Consider the following 19,885-nt stretch of genomic DNA (forward strand, 5'->3'; position numbering starts at 1 on the left):
TAAAACAAAAGGAAAAAAGATGGAGCACTTTAAAGACTAACAAGATAGTTTATTAGGTAATGAGCTTTCGTGGGCCAGACCCACTTCTTCAGATCACATTCTGAAAGAGAATTGGCATGACCATATATAACAAAGGAATACAATGAAGAAAGTGTAGTGCTGGCTATGGAGCGTGACATCTTCTATGTTCTAAACTTCATTCTTCATGAGTAAGGTATTCCATGTCATGTAATTTTCCCATAAATAAGAGGAGAAATCAATGAATATTTAAAACTACCAATAATGTTGGTTGTCCTGCTGATATAGTCACAAACCTGCGCGGAAGTGGTGATAGTCTTGGTAGATGCTGAGTATAACTGATGAGAATTCCATGCTTCTTCTTCCTCCAAGTGTGTCTTATTTCTGTCTTCTCCTCCATGCATCCCAATAGAAAACAAGCGAGACAAGTTGTCAGAACAAAGTTTGGCTTTTGATGACCACTAATAACAGCGATGCCATGCTATGGGTTTGTAGTAAGATTTACAGATTTTAAAATTAACGCCATCAATTGGGTGATTAAAATTAATCGTGATTTGTTGCCAAGATTCTGCATATCAAAAGCTGTACTTGAATGTCCATTTACTGTGGCTCAGAAAAAAATAGTTCCACATGGTTGCATGTATTATATGGAAGAGAAGGACTTTTGACCAGTGCAAGAAGTACAGATTGTGGTTTAAAGTCTCAAGATTTATCCATAGTGGTGCAAATAGGGAAATTAATGGGTTGCTGTCGAGAGAACTTATTTGGTAGGTTAATTTGTGAAGAAGGATGAGAGTATGTTCCTGGTTAAAAATGAAGAGCTTTCTGAATATGCAGTCTTATAAACTGATTGAGTTAAATTTTCCATTTGATTACTGATATTTCTGACTAACAGTTAATGTATTGGTATATTTATATTTAATGCTGCTGGGTGGTTGTCGTTAGTAGAAGTTTAATTATTGTTATCATACTCAGAGCTTCTGTATGCTTGTTCTTTTCCTAAATAAGATAATCATACTTTCTCATCTGTTATTAATGCAACTTTTGAGTATTCCTGACATAATTTTGTCTTATTAACTTCTCATGGTCATTGTTTACTTTTTATATTTCATACAGCGTGGTAATGAAATTAGATCAATTTACTCAGTTTATAGTCTGCACTCCTGTTCTTTTCTTGTGCACTAGCACAATGCCATTCCTGGTTTCAAAGGAACATTTACATTTTTTTAAATATTTCTTTATATTTAAATTACAAGTTTTGTTTAAAAAATCATGAACACTGCTATTACTAGATTTTGTACTATCTTAAGTGTTTTGCACAACCTTACTTGTTCTGAATGCATGCCTCTCTGCATTCACATCATTTCAAACTGCTTTATACTTCTAAAGGACACAATCCCCTGACATCTCTTTCATATATACTAAAAGATATTGGCAGGACTGTAGTAAAATGTGGGATCTTCTATGTCCTCTTACGTTTAAAAATACCAAGAATGTGGTGGCCTTTCCTAAATATCGGGTGTATTAGTTTTGGGAGGTTTAAGATTGTCTACCATACAGGGATGTTAGGCCTAAACTCCTGATATTTGCTCCTGAATGTGCTTATACATTTTCAGACAGACTATATACATGCAAATTAGTACTATTATAGAAATTATTATATAAAAATAGAAATTAATCTGCTTTTCTATGTGGATGCTATATTCTAGTTTTAAAAGAGGCTTGTCCAGAACATATTTTATCTATTTTAACTACTCATGGCATTGAGACAAACTGTGGATCTTGTATGGAATTGTTTATTCTGTGCTTAATGGCCAATCCTATTTTCATTCACATTGATGTAAGTTTCACTGCAGTGGTTTACCTAATGAAATGGCTCTGTGTGCAGGAGCATGTGAGCCATGAGGGGTCTAAAGCAGAAAACAGAGTATGAATGTTTACCTGCTCTGTCCTGGGGCTTCATTTCCCTTCTATTCTTAGTTGTCCTGTGCAAAGACCATTTACTTGGTCTTTGTGATGGTTGAGAACTTCACGCTTTGTGCCTTGGAGTGGTCTGGTCTGGTTCATTGAAGGCCTGACAACATATTTCTATACTGATGTGTGTTCTGAAATCTGTTTCTGTTCCCTATATTTTCTGTTGTGCCATTTATAATCTATTGCTTCAGAGGGGTAGCCAAGTTAGCCTGTAACAGGAAAAACTTAAACAACAACAAATAGTCTAGTAGCACTTTAAAGACTAACAAAACATGTAGATGGTATCATGAGCTTTCCTGGGCAAAACCCACTTCTTCAGATGACCGGAGTATAATGAGGATAAATACGGGAAGGAAGGATGGGGGCAGAGGGAGCAAAAAGGGGAGGGGAGGAAGAAGAAGAGAGACAGTGAGTAGATAAAACTTAAAAAAACAACAACTAGTCTAGTAGCACTTCAAAGTTTTTTTAGTCTTTGAAGTGCTACTAGACTAATTGTTTTTAAAGTTTTATCTCCTCACTGTCTCTCTTTTTCTCTCCTCTCCCCCTCTATCCCCCGCCACCTCCCGCTCCCTTTATTTAGCCTTGGATCTGGACTCATTATACTCTGGTCATCTTAAAAAGTAGGTTTTGCCCATGAAAGCTCATGATACCATCTATGGCTGTGTCTACACTGGCATGAATTTCCGGAAATGCTTAAAACGGAATACTATTCCGTTTTCAGTTTTTCCGGAAAAGGAGCGTCTACATTGGCAGGCTGCTTTTCCGGAAAAGCGTTTGTGGCCCATGTAGACGCGCTTTTCCAGAAAAGAGCCCCGATCGCCATTTTCGCGATCGGGGCTTTTTTCCGGAAAAGACTACTGGGCTGTCTACACTGGCCCTTTTCTGGAACAGTGTTCCGGAATAAGGATTTATGTCCAATCGTGAGCAGAATAGTTTTTCCAGAATAGTGGCTGATTTTGTACAATAGAGCATCGTTGCTTTTGCAGAAATTCAAGGGCCAGTGTAGACAGCTCGCAGCTTATTCCGGAAAAGCAGCTGATTTTCACGAATAAGTGGCCCAGTGTAGACACAGCCTATATGTTTTGTTAGTCTAGTAGCACTTTAAAGACTATTTGTTGTTTTTTAAGTTTTTCCTATTATCTATTTGTTGAACATCTCACGGGAAACTGAAAGAATTAACGCTGGGTCCCCTTTACATTGTTTTTAACACAGCTAGCCAGGAAAATTCTATCCTGTTTAATCTATGTAATTATGTTTCCAAATAAATCAAGTAGCAAATATTGATGAAACGATGAGAAATGTGACTTGATAAAATAATAAAAAACATAAATCTGCCCAAGCGCCTAAAAGAGCTGACTCTTCTGATAAATATGGAACAAAACTGCTCCAGAACTGAAAACATCTGAATATATAAACATATAGCGAATTGAAATACTGTATTAGACAAGTGAGGTTCATTCCTATATGCTCATTTCTTCTTTTAAAAGCACCAGAGAATCAGCCAATAACTCTAGTGGCTGTTAAAGAGTTAAATCATGTCTCCAGTGAAGACAATGACTATACTGTGCCAGTTGCTCATGCTTCAGAACAGCTTATTCTGCAGCATAAGCCCCGACTGTACTCTGCTGCTCACACGCAGTACGTGCTGTGATGACTAACAGCATTCCTACATCTCCAGTGTAGGCAGTAACCATTTTGTGCCAGGCCACATGCTCATTAGATAACGAGCAGCAGAGCCATCGCTGCTGTACACATGCTGCCTGCCTGCTGCAGTACTCGAGAGACTAAGCTTCCCTCTCCCCTGCATTTTTTTAAATGGAGACGTCTAAGTGCTAGAAAAATGCCTTGCCCATCTGACTAGAACCAAACCTCCTGTTGCATCTCTGCATGCAGGCAGGAAATTAAATCATCTATCAGAGGATGTTCCAAGGAGCTGTACAGCAGGTATACATCACCGTGATGTAACCATCACTAAATACATCTTAAAGTTCACAACAACAACCCAGCAGAGCAAGGTGTATTTAAACAGATACTAGAGGATCGGTTCTCACATCAAACACCACGTTCATAATTGTGCCCTGCCTGCTCGTTTCATTAGGTCATTATTAAGGATTGTCCCCTCTCTGCACAAGTGGATATTTTTGATCTGGTCTCACAGATGGGGAAATGAAGATCAGCTGCCTATACAGCAATGCAGAGCAAGAGCCCAGGGGGGTGGAAATGGGGAGTCCCTTTCCAGCCCTGAAGGCAGTTTCCAGAGAGAAGCTGCAGATGGGAGAAGTCCATGGCTCTGCTGAATATGTGCCGTCAGGGAGCCGTAAAGGGGGGCATATCTCCTACTGAGGAAGAGGGCATCTCTGGGGAGAGCTGTTTGCCTTTACAAGAAACCCAAATTTGCAGAGTCTGGCAGCAAACACCTGCTTGGCATTGCAGGAGCCAACCATCCCTTTCATTAAAAGGCTTTGGGAAAACTGCCAGGAGAGTGAGTTTTCCTCCTGAACTGTACTTCATGGATTAGTCCCCATCAAAAGGGGCAATTTCCCCTGCTCCTATGAACTTCTAGCAAGGCCACGTGTATACTGTGATCCTTAAATATTTAACAAATATTTAACAAATATTTATTATCTACCCATGAGAAAAATGCTTGAAGTAACCAGCCGTGGGCATGAATAGAAAACATCCTTTCTGAAGATATTATGAAGCTGTGGGTGCTGGGTCAGGAAAATGCAGATTGCTACACTTGTTTTACCTCTCATTCAGGGGAGGCTGTGATAAGGGAGCAGTGTGAGTACAAGTGTACAGCCAGGTTTTCTGAACCTGCTTGTACTTTGAGATGAAACTCTCCCACCATTTCTGGTTATATGCTTCAGCATATGTAGCAACACTGAGGTGCGGATTTCTGCTGAAAGGATATTGCAGCTCACAGTGGAGTTAACATATAATCAGCTGTCTGCTTGCACAGTCCCTCCTCAATAGATAACTTGGGGACTTCAGTGTCAAAAGCTACACATCCCAAATGAAATACATTAAAAAAATAATGCCGTGTAAAATCCCATAAAGGTAACATTGAAAGGAGAAACCTTATTTTGCTGGTAAATTATATGCTTGGTATAAGATAATTTTTTTTTACTTCTTAATTTTCCTCTTTAAGGTAAATCTATCTATCTAGCTATTAGGGCTGTCAATCACTGTGAAGTCAAGTGATTAACTCAAAACATATTGACTTGATTAATAAATTAATCACAATTAATCAGTTTTAATCATTCTGCTAAGCAATAGTAGAATTACCCATTAAAATGTATTATAAGAATTTTGCATGTTTTCTATATTTTCAAATGCATTAATTTCAATTACAACACAGAATACAAAACGTCCTGTGCTCACTTTATATTTTTATTACAAATACTTGCACTGTAAAGTGATAAGAAATAGTATTTTACAATTCACCTCACACAAGTACCTTAATGCAATACCATCATAGTGAAAGTGCAATTTATAAATGTAGAATTATATTTTTAAACAACTACACACAAAAACAAAAACAATGTAAAAATGTGGAGCCTACAAGTCCACTCAGTCCAACTTCTTGTTCAGCAAGTCACTAAGGCATTTATGGCAGATAATGCTGCTCACTTCTAGTTTACAATGCCTCCTAAAAGTGAGAATAGACGTGCATAGCACTGTTGTAGCTACACTTGCAAGACATTTGTATGCCCCTTCATGCTTCAGTTTGTAAATTGCACTTATCATCTTCACAATGCGAATATGTGTAATCAAAAATACTTTGTATTCTGTATTGTAGTTGAAATCAATATATTTTAAAATGTAGAAAAGCATGCACAAATATAATACATTTAAATTGATATTCTGTTATGGTCTGTGATTAATTGTGACTATTTTTTAAATCTTGCAGTTACAATTGTTTTTCAATCATTTGACAGACTGTGTGAGAGAGGGGGAGGCAGGGGCAGATTGTAGACACTTAGCATGTCCTAAATGCTGTATAACCCTGAAAAGGATACTAGACTGTACATAGTGAAGGACTCATAACACTTATTCAAGTGTTTTGATATTAGTGTTAATTTTATTACAAAACACTGTATCAGGTCCTTTTATTTCCTTCATATGTATGGACCAAATTCTGTTGTCTTTCCTCAGGAAAAAATACTATATGGATGTTTGCTATCAGTTACATGCATGAATTGTGTGTATTATAGTAGCACCTACGGGCCCCAAACAAGCCTGAGTCCCATTATGCTAGGCACTCTACAATCGGACTAAGACAGAGGTTGCTCAGAGTGGCTTAGACTTAATCAGCAGTTCTCAAACTGTGGGTTGGGATCCCAAAGTGAGTCAGGGCCCCATTTTAAAGGGGTCACCAGGGCTTGCTCAGATTTGTTGGGGTCTGGATCTGGGGCCAAAGCCCTAGCCCCATGAAAAGCTTCAGCCCTGAGTGGTGGAGGAACTGAGGTTACAGGCCCCCTGGATGATGGAGGATGATGGATGATTTCACCCAGGATGATGGAGCTTGGGTGATGGCCCCGCCTCCTGGAGCATCTGGGCTCACACTTGGGTGCCCCTCTGGGGGTCATGTAATACCTTTTGTTGCCAGAAGGGGGTCGTAACACAATGACGTTTGAGAAGCCCTGTTCTAAATAGACCACACAATGGACTTGAGGTGAGGGAAGGCTATCTCGTAGAAGTAGAGTGAAAAATACAATGGTTAGCACATGTCATGGTAGTTCAATTTAAACAACAAATGCTTGAATATTTTTCTATGGGGTTTTATTGGGAGAGAATTCGGTGGAAAGAGACATATAAGGTAGAATGGATATTGAAGTAAGAAAGTAAAGAAGGGGAATGTTGAGGGCAGGTGGAATGAGGAGGAAGTGAAGAGAAATGGGCAAAAGGGCTGCTGAAAAATTATCTAGGGGTTACAGCAGATTGAATGAGTCAACAGTGCAATACCATTGCAAAACAGGCTGATATCCTGCTCTCTTCATCACTGGGGAGGCCTAAGGTGCCGTAATGTGTCCGGTTTCAGATGCCACACTTCCAAGAAAATGGGGAGAACCTGGAGAGAGTCCAGAGGAAAACAACAAAAATGATAAGAGATTAGAAAACCTGACTTGAAAAGAAGACGGAGGAAGGGACATGATTACAGTCATCAGCTATGTGAAGGGGTGTTACAGAGAGGGTTAGTGGAATCCTCATGGTAGGAGGTTTTTGAGAACAGGTTGGAGAAACACCTGCTAGAAATTAGCTATGCTTGGTCCTGATTGAATGCAGAGAGCCGGGCGAGATTGCCTCTTGAGGTCCATTCCAGTCTGACATGTCTATGAGTTCATGGCTGGCAAAGGGTGGGAGCAAGCAGCTAGTCAGAGTGGAGAGAATGTCTGGGGAGCTTGTTATTACACACAAAACCTGTTTGGATGCTGCTAACATCATCAGAGTCAAGGGGTGCTGGAATAATTTGTCCAGGGGGGGTGCTAAGACTCATTGAACCAAACTGTAAATCCTGTATAAACTGGAAATTACTTCATAACAAGTGGTGCAGCAGCTCCCCCAGCACCTGTAGTTCCAGCACCTCTGTGAGAGACTGCAGGTGATTTCCTTCACTCTTGCTAGCTTTATTTCTGTCAGCTTCTGTCTAGCAGTTTTTGTCACTGAGCTAACGTGGCTGGAGAGAAGGGTGGGGCCACATGAGTCTTGGGGCCATCCACTAGCCACCAATTCTGGTTCTAGGGATACTGAAGATGGGAAGGGTAAATCAAACCACTGCATTTCCTCCCTGATCCCTTCATATAGGTGTACCTGCTTCGGCACGAATGCACTCCCATGAAGCGTGATACGTGATGGCTGAACTGGGTTGTTGGTGCACATGAGAGGGAGAGGCCCCTATAGTTAACACTGCAAGAGTAACCATCATGTCTTGATCTATTGGTATCGCGGCTGGTAGTGTCACTGGCAAGGCCAATGAAGAAAACAATGCAAATAGCACTTACCTCTAACTGTTGTCTTTGTCAGTGCTGGAGTATGCTGATGACACATTGCAGGAGAAATGTACTCTACTGCAGAATGTGCTGCACTTTTATCTGTGCTGTGGCTGTTTTGGAAATAACTACACAGGGACTGGAGTCAGACTGGGACCTATTTTGTTCCTATATCAGTGAAGTGTTAAACTCACAGACTAGGGATATAAGGGAATAGTCAACTAGTCGACTAACCGATTAGCCTATGCTTATCAGGTAGTCAAGTCCGCTACTTGCTTCTCCCCGCCCCCTGCTGTCTTTGTGTCAGAGGCAGAAAGAGGGGGTGGGAAAGGAAGCAGAAGTCAGTGCTGGGAGGAGATGACTTAAAAGCCAGTTCCCCCCAGCACCATCTCCACGGTGCAGAGTGGGTAGGGGGTAGGAGAGGTAAAGCCACAGCAGTCCCGGAGCTGGCACAAGACGGGACTTCTTAGTCCAGGCTCAAGATGGCCCCGGGAGCTAATCCCGCTGCAACTCTGCAGTTTAAATGTAGTAAGAGCCAAAATGCAAATCTGCAGCAGAGGTAGCTTCTGGAGCCAGCATGGCTCTGCAGTTTAAAGGTAGTAGCATCCGTCCCCCTCCCACCATTGACTAATGGAAATTCCATCAACTACTCGATTAGCTAATTATTCGCAACTTAACATCCCTATCCACAGACTCCAACAGGAACAGAATATGGCACTACATTGATTTTACTTTTAGTTCTTCATGAAATAAGCCTTCCACCCACTTGAAGCAGGTAGCTAAACTCATAAACTAATCACTTTAATATTATATTGGATATGCATAACAGACAGAAATTATTTTACAGGGCTTTTTGCTGGCAATGCTTCTGATGCTGCAGACACTTAAACTCTTAGGCCTGGTCTACACTAGACCATGAAGGTTGCTTAAGGTCCACAACCCCAACTACATAGAATATGCAGCTGGAGTCAGCTTACTTTAAGCTGAGTTTGGCGGCATCTACACAGCAGGAGGACAATGGGAGCAAACACCCCTATCAGCTTCCCTTACTCCTGGCTATTGCAAAAAGAAGTACAGGGGTCAGCTGGAACTGCCCTCAGCATTCGATTTACAAGTCTATGCTAGACCCTCTAAATTGAATGCCTGAAGGTCGGTCTCCAGCGTGGGAATGAAGACTTGCCCTTAGCGTAGTTGAACTCTCATGCTGAGCTGAATAAGAGGACTCAACTGCAAGAAGTCACACTCATGCATAGAGATACATGCACGATTGAAATCTAAGTCTTAATATTGTGCTCAATGTGTTGCATTATTTGATCCATTGAGCATACTACCTTTGCTTCCAAAACATCCATTGAAGTGTGTGGGGCATCTGGGTGCTTATGGATTGCAAACTTGTGCCATGATACGTAACTTAGAACAAATTTAAGATGCATTGCTTTTTGAGGAATAGCAACAAAAAATGTAGTCAGTACTCAAACACTTTTTCCATTAGTTTTATTAGTGACGCCACCAGAAGTTTTGCCTAAGCATAGCCTGCAGTGCTTGCATATGTTCTTTTGGAGACTTTGAATGATTTAAGTTTATTCCATAGCTTGAGCAGAACTCAACTCAAAGAAAGTGCTTCATTGATTATGATGAAAGGACAGAAGGATAAGTTGGGAGTCCTAAAAATATGCTTTTATTTTAGATGTCTTTATGTTGAAGTTCGCCACAAAGGATTACGTAGCATTGTTATTGAACAAAGGTAGCACCTGCATTAGTAAAATAGGGCAACAGTCTGTATAGGTTCAATGGTTTGTTTATTTTAAACGTATCTTGGAAACTTGAATGATCAATAGCTTTATCGCATGCTTATTTCATAGTAAATTTCTGCATGCTTTTTAAATGGCTTCAAGCCAGTTAAGTTGTATCATCAGCTTGCCAACAAAAAAAGAACAGGAACTAAAATACCTTACATCAAGGAGAACCTGTATAAATTGCCACGTGTTTTAACAGCAGACTAATGTGCTATTGATGCTCCCCTCCCCCCTCAAAAATGCTTATGCAGAATGCTTTTATCTGTTGAGGAAGTTGTGGAGAAACAATTTAAATGTGATATTTATTATTTAGGTCCATGCTATCTGGTATCCAAATGAAACCAGAACACTGAGAATAGGCTGAAAGTACCAAAGAATAAAGCGCTAATTGTCCACAGCTCGTGAAGATTTTGTATCGCAGACTCTTCAACTTTTGCTCACAGACCCTAAATTGACAAGGAGAGATCACCCTCTAGTGGTCAGAGGGTGCATTTCCCTTCCCAGACGTTTACTTCTGTGCTTTACAGGAAGAAAAATTACGCATACTGCAGCCCCAAATCTGGGAGTGTTCGTAATAAGCATGAAATTGAATTGAAGTGAGATAAGGTAGCCCTTTTCTTGCTTAGCCCCGTCGCCCCTCCTGGGGATAGCTTTCCCATGCTTTGCTAATGCTAAATGTAAGTTTTCCCAAGATGAAGCAGGCAGTGAGTGAGACACCAGGTCCTCCGTGTAATCTTGGTACTTGTATTTTTTATGTCCAATAACCTTTAAATATCCGGAATAAAGCATTTTGTTAAATAATGTTCAAAATCTTCCCAGCAGCGGATTCTGTGAGCACTTTCATGAGTTAGTCAAGATGTGTGTGGAATTCTATTTTAGTCATGGAGGGGCTGCAGCTGTAAGTTGGTTATCAAAATTCCCCCTGGAGAAAAAATCCATACAATATAAAACATCTCTCTGGAATAATATGATTTCATTGTCTCTCTCAAAAGCCTCTCCTTTCAGAGACTAAAAAAACCCAACATACATTTTGCCTGTTGGATGCCTGATTATCCCGATCCTGCTCCCATTTGTTCTTCCTGTCTGGAGTTGCAGCACTATTGGGTCTATTTATTTTTTAGCACATCTGTGCTTCAGAAGCAGATAGCGATATCTTATTCGACTCCGCGTGTGTTTTTCACCGCTGAAACCTTATTTCCACATGGGATCAACTGGTGTCGGCCATAACGGGGTGGCTCTCTATCAAAAGCATTGCCTCCCTAGGAAATGGCACAATAACTGTCGCCTAAACACTGACACTAGTGGCTTCCACTCTGCAGAGTGAAGGCGGCTGGAAACGCTCGTACAGCCCCGGTGCGCTTCGGTCCCTGGAACGTGCTAAGCCGGGGGCGTGGGCTAGAATAGAAGCGGAGTGTTTGCAGCCGGATGGCTGTGGAAAGTGTTTTAAAGCACTTCTCGGGGCAGTTGAGTCAGCGCGGCTGGTGTCTGGGTGGACAATGATCCTTTCTTGGGTGGTGCGGTGAAATCCGAAGTAGAAGTGGATCGAGGCTTTCGCTTCCACTTTTTTTTTTTTTTTTTTTTTTGGATTCGGAAGCTTATTTGCCATTAGGGCTTCAGTCGCTTCTCGCCTGCATGTGACGCTCCCTGCCGGAGTCGCTTGTGCGCCGTGGCAGTCGCTGGCCTCTCCCCGTGCCCAGGCGGGCGGCCGTGCGCCTCGCGGACCCCCGCTTCCTTTTCCTCCTGTATCTTGCGCCGCGGGCTGTGGGTCGGGGGCAGAGGAGACGGCGGGCGGCGCTTTCCGCCGACCCTCGCAGCCCGATGCAGGGCCCGCTCCCCGCGGGAGCAGCAGCTGCCGCCGCGGGCCCGGGCTGCGGTGAAGCCCTGCCGGGGATGCCGTCGCTGCGGGGCACGGTGCGAGGTCTGCCCGACCCGTGCGGCCCGGCGGCGGGGGGCGGGCTGGGACTGGGGGGGGGGCTGTGTCCTGCACCCCCCGCCTGCGTGCGCCCCGGGTCTTGGCGCGGGACAGGGGGGCCCCCGCAGCCTGTTGCTGTTCGCTCCCGCCCGCGCCCCACGACGCCCGGCTCGCGGGGGCAGGTGCGCGGGGCAGCGCGGGGCTCCGGCCGCAGGCAGCGGGCGCGGCGGGGGGGGGGATCCCGGCAGCGGGTGCGAGGCGGGGGCTGCGAGCCGGCGGGCGCAGGTGGGCGCGGGCCGCGCAGGGCTCGGGCCGTGGCTGCGCGGGCGCCCAAAAAGCCGGGCGGGAGGGAGGGGAGGCGGCGGGCGCATGCGCTGCCCTGGCCGTGCCATATTGGAATGAGGCGGCGAGCGGAGCGCGCAGAGCCCGAGCCCGGCGGCGCGGGGCTGGAAAAACTCGCCGCAGGTAGGGCGGGCGGCGGCCGGGCGACCCGGGGGGCGCGGCGGGGCCGGGCGCAGCTGCTGGGCGCGTTTTGCCGCCCGCCCGCGGGCCCCGCCGCCTCCTGGCGCCCGCCGAAGTTTGGCTGCGGGAGGCGGCCGGGCAGGCGCAGCGCAGGGCGGGGGGCGCGGCGCGCGCGGCGGCCGGGGAGATGCGCGGGCTGGGGAGGGGCCGCTGCGGATGCGCCCGCGCAAGTGGCCGCGCCGCGGGCTTGGCCGCCGCCTGCCAAAGTTCCCCGGGGCCGCGCGCGGGGGGCGCCCCCTCCCGCGCCAACTTCGCGCGGCCAGGTCGGACTCCAGCCCCAACTCAGGGAGCTCGCGCCCCTGCGCCGCGCAAGCTGCGCGCGGGTCCTTTTGCAGCGCGGGGGGGGGGGAGGCTGGGAGCGCCCCCTCCCCCACCGCGGAGAGCAGCCCTGCAGCGCGCCGGGGGCCGCCGGGCCGTCTGGCTTGCGCTCGGCCAGTGCATCCCGGCCGCTCCGTTCCGGGACCGGGGGCGCGGCTTTTCCGCTGCGGGGAGAGCGGCGGGAGCCACATCTGCGGCTCCCAGTTGTTCTGGGGAACGTTGTTTCAATTGCATCCCAGGCCTCCCCTCCCCCCAGAATGTAGGCACTGCTGGCAGCTCCCTCGGGACTTTGCACTGTGTTTAAAAACAACACTGCCCGGCTGCCTTCCCATTCTGTGCTTTGCGGCATCTCCCCAGCCCCGCTCCCGGCCCGTGATGGGATGTGCTCCATAAAACGGGATCCTTGTTGGCCCGAGTTCCTCTGCCCTGGTAGCCTGTTCTGCCTCTGAAGTGGGGAAGCCTGACACTAGCAGTGGGTTGCTGTGGAAGTTATGATGATTCCGAAGGAATCAAACTTCACTTTGGAGAATAAGGGGAGGGGGGAGCAGAAATATCCCCAACCTCCTCTAGCCCACCAAAAAAAAATCACAGTTGGGGCATGGGGAGGAACATAGGGTAGAAATCGTGCAGGGAAAAGAAAAACAAACCCAGCAGTCTCTGCTGCAAGTTTCTCACAAGGTGGGCTATTGATATCCCACAAGGCCTTCCTTTAAACTACATAATAGTCCAGGGTGATGGCTGTTTAATGGTCCCATGTGGGCTTTAGTGGAATGATTACATCTACTTTGGAGAAACTTGTTGCCATCATAAAAGGGGTATAAAAACAGTAACATTCATGTCTGATAGTTTTACCCACTTTGACAGTAGAATTCTAATGTGTGATGTTTTAGTGGTTTTTGTAGTGAAGAAAAAAGGCCTACATTGCTACTTTTCTTCTGTCAGTTCCCTCAAGGGAGCTTGTTGCTGTCAGTAGCCTAGGAGGTTACCATAGTGAACATTTTAGTAATCCAGAATGTACGGTGCACATTTCTGAAATCATGGAAAAACTAAGGATCTATCTTGTAAGTTATAAAGAGCTTTGGAGGGATAGCTGAGTTAGTCTGTAACAGGAAAAACTTAAAACAATGAATAGTCTTAGCTGTTCCTTAAAGACTAACAAAACATGTAGATGGTATCATGAGCTTTTGTGGGTACAACCCACTTCTTCAGATGAATGGAGTATTAAAAGTCCAGTTCCAAAATAAATAGGGAATGGGGTGGGGAAAAGGAAGGTGAAAAAATAGTGAATTATTGTGTTCATGTTACAAGAAGCTGATTAGAGAAGGTGAATATTGTTCTTAAGTACCTATTGTTTGGCTGGTTAAGTCATTAGTTCAACAACTTTCACTCCACTATCAAACTTCAGCCTGGATCAGTCCACAGGAGAGAGACACTTACTTGACACTACAATTACATGACCGACACATTTCCATCACCTTATACTGGAAACACTTACCTTCATGCCTCTATCACTACAAGTAACCTTCATGCCTCCAGCTTCCATCCAAGACACATTTCTCAATCTATTGTTTACTGTCAAGACCTAAAATATAACCGGATTTGCTCCAATCCCTCAGACAGAGACAGACAAACGCCTACAGGATCTATAAGAGCATTTTTAAAACTGAAATACCAACCCAGAGAAGTGAACAAAAAAACAAATCAACAGAGCCAGAAGAGCACCCAGACATGAGCTACTTCAAGACAGGCCAAGAAGAGAAAACAACAGAATTCCACTTATCACCTACAGTCCACAACTTAAACCCCTCCAATGCATTATCAACAATCTTCCTGGAAAATGACCCCTCACTCTCACAGGCCTTGGGGGAAATTCTCACTTTACAGACAACCCCCTAACCTCAAACAGATTCTTTCCAGTAACCACGCAGCGCACCTCCATCATAATCATCCAGGAATCTGCTCCTGAAATCAGCCCCAGTGCCAACTCTGTTCACACATCTACACAAGCGATTTCATCACTGGACCCAACCACATCAGCTACTACATTGGGGCTCATTTAACTACACATCCATTAATGTGATCTATGCCATCAAATGCCAGCAATGCCCTTCTGCCATGTATATTGGCCAAACTGAACAGTCTCTATGAGACAGAATTAATGGACACAAATTAGATATTGAAAAAGGCAACACACAGAAACCTGTTGGAGAACACTTTAACCTTCCCCGGGCACTCATTAATGGATCTCAAAGTCACCGTGTTGTTTCAGGCCAATTCCACAAGCCAAATACAGGGAAGCATTGGAACTTCATTTACAAGTTTGGGAGCTATCACAGAGGTATAAATAAAGACATTACCTGGCTAGCACACTACCTTCCACATCCTAATGACTTAACCAACCAACCAAAAGATAGGTTTGTAATTCATCAGAAATCTGCCATATGATGCATGTGGATTTGTTGGTTAGTTAGAATTTGGCTTCTAATGACAATAAAAGTTTGTATACTCTGTATAGTATAAAATACTACTGGTTTGTAGAACGCCTACTACAATGGAGCCCTGACTTACTTAAGTGTTACTGCAATATAATCATTCTTTGAGATAAAGTAAATCAATGTAAAATGGCAGTAAGCTAGTAAATTGTGAACAGTTGAGGGATTCCCTTACAGTAGGTATTCTAGCCATAAAGTTTGCAATTTAAAATGTTAAATACACATTATAAAATGATTGGCTACAGAAATACCTCTGTTTGCCTCCTTCCTTAGTTTCTGTTTGCTTAGGTTTTTCAAAATAATTGCATGTACTGTGATTTGTTTCTTGCCACTCTGGTTGTAGGATGAGAATGTGATCTGCTTCATCTAGCACCATTATTAGTGGAGTAATAAGACGAGATGCTTGAATGAGTTATGGAACAATTTAGGCTTCAGTGATTGTAAAACTGAAAGAGCTCACTTCACGCACCTTGTTGTGGTTTGTGTTGCTTTAAAATGAAATGGGGAAAATGCAGCTTTCCTAATTTTTAGTTTACTTTTTCCAGGTGACTGTATTTCACTTGATAAAACAGTGAAGTATTTTCTGGTTCCAAAGCTGGTGCACAGATTTTACTAGAGGAAAAAACTTCCTGGAATAAATAGCTGAACTAGAGCAGCTGACTTAGTCATTATTGATCCATCACATTTTTCTTCTTTTATGCTACTTCATTGACTTTCTACTGTTGAATTACATTACCTGGTTCTTTAACTGAGTAGTTGTTTAGTTGACTGCTGCTTTTACATCCTTGGGAAAACAGTGTGAGGAAACATGCTAACACCTGCAATATTTCTGGTTGTATGCTCAGATTTTTATATTATCTGTACCCTTTCAGCACCTTGCATCTGGGGATTTCAAATTGCTTTACAAAGAATTGATCCTCAAAATTGTTGCCACTCAAGGATTTTGATAATTTACAGATTAGGTTTTGGTGATAGTGTATTCCTCAGCAAACCTGTAGCAGATCTAAGAATGGTACCCTGTCCTTTTGATTATCAGCCCCTTTCCTTTCCACACACTCCTTTTCCAAATTCATACTGTTCCACTCTTGCAAGTGACTTGTAACTTCACAACATTGCTTCCATTTACTAAGTTCTGCCATAGCGACTACTTGGGTAAATAGGTGACCCTGTAACTGCTGATGAGATTACATGTTGCGGGCTATGCATTTAATCAGCTGTATGCCACAGAGCCCTCAGCACAGCCTCCCCAGGAACGGGTCCAGCAACCCCAGCAAGCGCCACTCCTGCCTCAGGGGAGCCTACTCTCCTGGAGCCAGGCAGGCTAGGACTGTTGGCTCCACTCTCGGGGGAAACAGAGCCAGCAGCTGTTGTCTGCCCAGCTCCCAGGGGGGCGGCTTTGCTGCCCTGCCACAGTGAAGCTGCCTGGCTAAGTGTAACCGGCACCAATAAGCATCACTTTATCGGTTAAACAGTTAGTCAGTTACATTCTAACATCCTGAATAGCAACATGCTGTGATGATGCCGACACTGATACTGTCACCTTCTGGTAACTGGACACAAGTAATCAGATTTAATGCAGCCCAAAGGGTTGGGAGCATATTTACATGAGGATTTTCATACTGAATGGAATAAATTAAGCTTACTAAAATGTGCTGTAAACCCAGGGAAAATTCATGATTGGAAGGTATTATGTGAGGAAGTCATTTCAGATATTCCTTCTCACACCAGCTGTACGACTTAACTGAAATTCTTGTCACGTGTGATCTTCACGTATCAGTTATAATTTTTTAACAACGCAGAAGAATAGGTAGATTGGCTTGTTCTCCATCAACCTGAGGAGAGAAGTGGCTGCTAGGTAGTTTCCTTTTCAGATGTATGTTTTCATAGTATGTTGGTAACAGAAGTTAGTTACGTAGGAGACAAGAGCTCTTGCCTATTTTCTGTGATTTTAACTTTTCTTAAATGCTTGCCTGTTACATGAGTGTTGTAGGTTGCAAGGAAGTGAAATGCTTATCCACTAAACATCTAATGTAGCTTATGTGAAATAGAAAACAGGGATAATACTTGATCTTTAATAGATTTAAAATATTTGCCTGTCTATGATTTAGAGCAGTGCCATGTTTCTCTACTAGACTGATGGTGGACCTCAGTTTCTTCAGTTTATCTTGTTTGTCTCCCCAGTGCTGGTGGAAGGGAATGTGGTTGTAAAGTTAGAGAGCAACTTAACTGGTTTTAGGCCCCTAGTTTAGATGTGACAGGCGTCTTGTAAAAATCCTAGAAAAATACAACAGCTCTTAATCTAAACAAGCTTTAATTAAAAACAAATGTTTTCCTGACTTGTTCTGAAGACGTTCTGTTAATATGTGAGATCCTGAAAGTGAAACTCATTCATCCACTTTCTCTAAATTGAGAGAGGTGAAAAGGAAATGTTCATTTTTAATCAGCTCATTTTAGTAACACAAGTAAAGATGTGTTTTTAAACTGAGTTTCATACTGACTGACTTTTTAACAGACCAGAAGATACTCCATACTCTCCAATATGAGACTATTATGGCAAAAATATATATAAGCATGTTTTACTGCTAAGTGAGCAGTGTGGGTTCCAACAGCACAAAATGTGTAAAGTCTGTGTTTGTTCACTTCGCATTACAACAGTATGTAAGATTCATTTTGATCCACAAAACTGTTGGAAAAATCCAACAAAAGGAAGGGAAAGAAAATCAAAAGAGAAATCAATATTCTCAGAGTATGTCTTAAAACAAAATTAACTTGTGATGAGTGAGGTCATAGTTCTGAAGCTTGCAAAAAATATCCCTCCTGAAGTAGATGACATTGAGTACTGCTGTAGGAAATTGACAGTGTATTTTTAATATGGCATAATTTATGTCAAGCCATTGTTTAAAAGGAAGTCACTTTTTAAGCTTTTTAGGCCAAGTGTGATCTGAGGGTAGGTCAGAACCAGAATCCTCAATTTTAATTTCACCCCTAGCAGTGATTCTCTGTGTGGCACTGTGCAGCTTCTTTCTTCCTGTCTGTTTCAACATAGATATTATTAGGACAGTGCTCCTATGGTTAAGGTGTAGATCAGTGTTTGTAAAGCACTTTGAAGATGTCTTACACTTGACTTTACAAGTGCTAAGTTCTGGTAGCTTTATACTTAACTATTTTTTTTACTACTGAAGTAACACCCAGCATCACCAGTCAGGATTTCAGGGTACTGTGTTAGGCACAGTATCAACAAAACTTAAGTTTTCTTTGGAGTAGGGACCACCTTTTTATCTGCAAAAAGTGACTAGCAATCTAACTAGTAGGCAGTATACAGCAACAAGAGAACGTGATCAAGGCTTGCAATAATAAAATCTTTCTGAAGTGGTTATGTATGTAATGGTAATCTTTCTCAAGTTCTATGTATTTATTGGTAATAAACATAGCTGTATGTATGACTGCTTTCTGATGAGTGCATACTGAGAACTGCAAACTAGTGTTTGAGGGATGCCTTTCTCTTAGGTTGAAATGGGGTCCCTAAATGTTTGCTCTTGAACAAAAATCTCTTATTGTACTGGCAACTTTCAGCACAAATAACCTTGGTAAATTAGTCTGGTTGCAGATAATTAGATATTAACACTATAACGAGAAAATGGGTAGTATCATAAGTCTTAATAATTTGTGGAAGTTAAATGGACCATAAGCAGTCCTTTGCTCTCTGTTTGGGTCACCCTTGGCAACAGCTTGCTGGTATTCAAGGTCAGTGTTTGTACTATTGTGCCACTTCATTTATAGTGGCTTGGTTTATTTGCCATTACACTTTAGGACATTGTTTTTGTAATGAAAAAGAATCTCCTTTCTTCAGAGAGATCCGTTAGAAGGGATTTTCCCTTATAGGAAAGAGCTGAATCTGATGCTATCTGGAAGTGATGTGGCTATCAAGCCAACTTTGATATTCTCTGTGTGTGTGCAGATGAAAGGTAGAGAAGATCTATATCTTGGCTGTTTAAAACGAAATCCTATACAGTGCCGAGCCCTCTCCTCTCCCATTTCAGTGGATAGGAATTGAGGGCTCTCCGTGTACCTCAGTAGCACCCACCTGGGTCTCTGGTGTGAAAATAAGAGTAGAAATTGTGGAATTTGGTAGAAAACAATCTTGTGGGTTCTTGATGTTTGTGCCATTGCTAATATTTTCAGGGAGTGGAGATGTGTGAAGTAGGAATGCTGCAGTAGAAAATATTTGGAGAAAAGCAGGCATTGAATTCACTCTTATTGTATTCTCAAGCCTTTTCTTCTTTTGGGATCGGAGGTGAATTCTGTAAATGATATGTTCAGTATCTTCTTTATTTTTCCCAAAAGAATGTTATTGAGTTGGAAACCCATAATGTTCTTATGCACTGTCATAACTGATTTCATGTTTCACTCCAGAGGTGGCTGTTTCTCAGCTTTGGGTTAAATAGTTTGTCAGTAAGAGTAATGTCGGTTTCTTGATGTCCTTTGAGAGTTGAGGCATCAAATGTCAGACTTTTCTAAATGAGCCTGAATGCATAGAGATAAAGTGTTCTACAAAAATGTATATGTATTATCTAGGTCGGTGAAACTTGGAACTTAAATCATGAGGGTTCAGCTCTGATGGTTCAAATACTTCCATTAAACACATTGCTTTTCTCATTAGAAGCAATGACAATTTTATTTCTAAATGTAAGTTATTTGTCCTCTGAGATGCATTTAAGTAATATGTTCCCAAAATATAATGGCCCTTAAAGTGTTTAGTGATGCCTTACTTCGGAATTTCCGCTAAGAAACTCCCTTACTCTGTAAAGACTTGTCTAAACTAGGGACATTTCACAAAAATTTCCCACTCTGGCCAGTACT

General features: G+C 43.0%; 1 protein-coding gene across 5 annotated transcripts in view; it reads left to right on the forward strand.

Moving 5' to 3' along the window:
• Positions 1–19,885, forward strand: part of SFMBT1 (Scm like with four mbt domains 1) — a 181,206-nt gene that overhangs the window by 46,370 nt on the left and 114,951 nt on the right. Inside the window, exon 1 of one of the 5 annotated variants that reach the window (XM_075939372.1) lies at positions 12,037–12,158. The exons of 2 other annotated variants lie outside the window; for them this stretch is intronic. The gene's annotated coding sequence lies outside the window, so the exon portion shown is untranslated. Of the gene's footprint in view, positions 1–12,036; positions 12,159–19,885 lie in introns of those variants that run through there. 2 more of the 5 variants (XM_075939366.1, XM_075939368.1) reach the window with 2 other exon arrangements.

The sequence above is a fragment of the Pelodiscus sinensis genome, chromosome 11, assembly GCF_049634645.1.
Source record: "Pelodiscus sinensis isolate JC-2024 chromosome 11, ASM4963464v1, whole genome shotgun sequence".
NCBI classification, from domain to species: Eukaryota; Metazoa; Chordata; order Testudines; family Trionychidae; genus Pelodiscus; species Pelodiscus sinensis.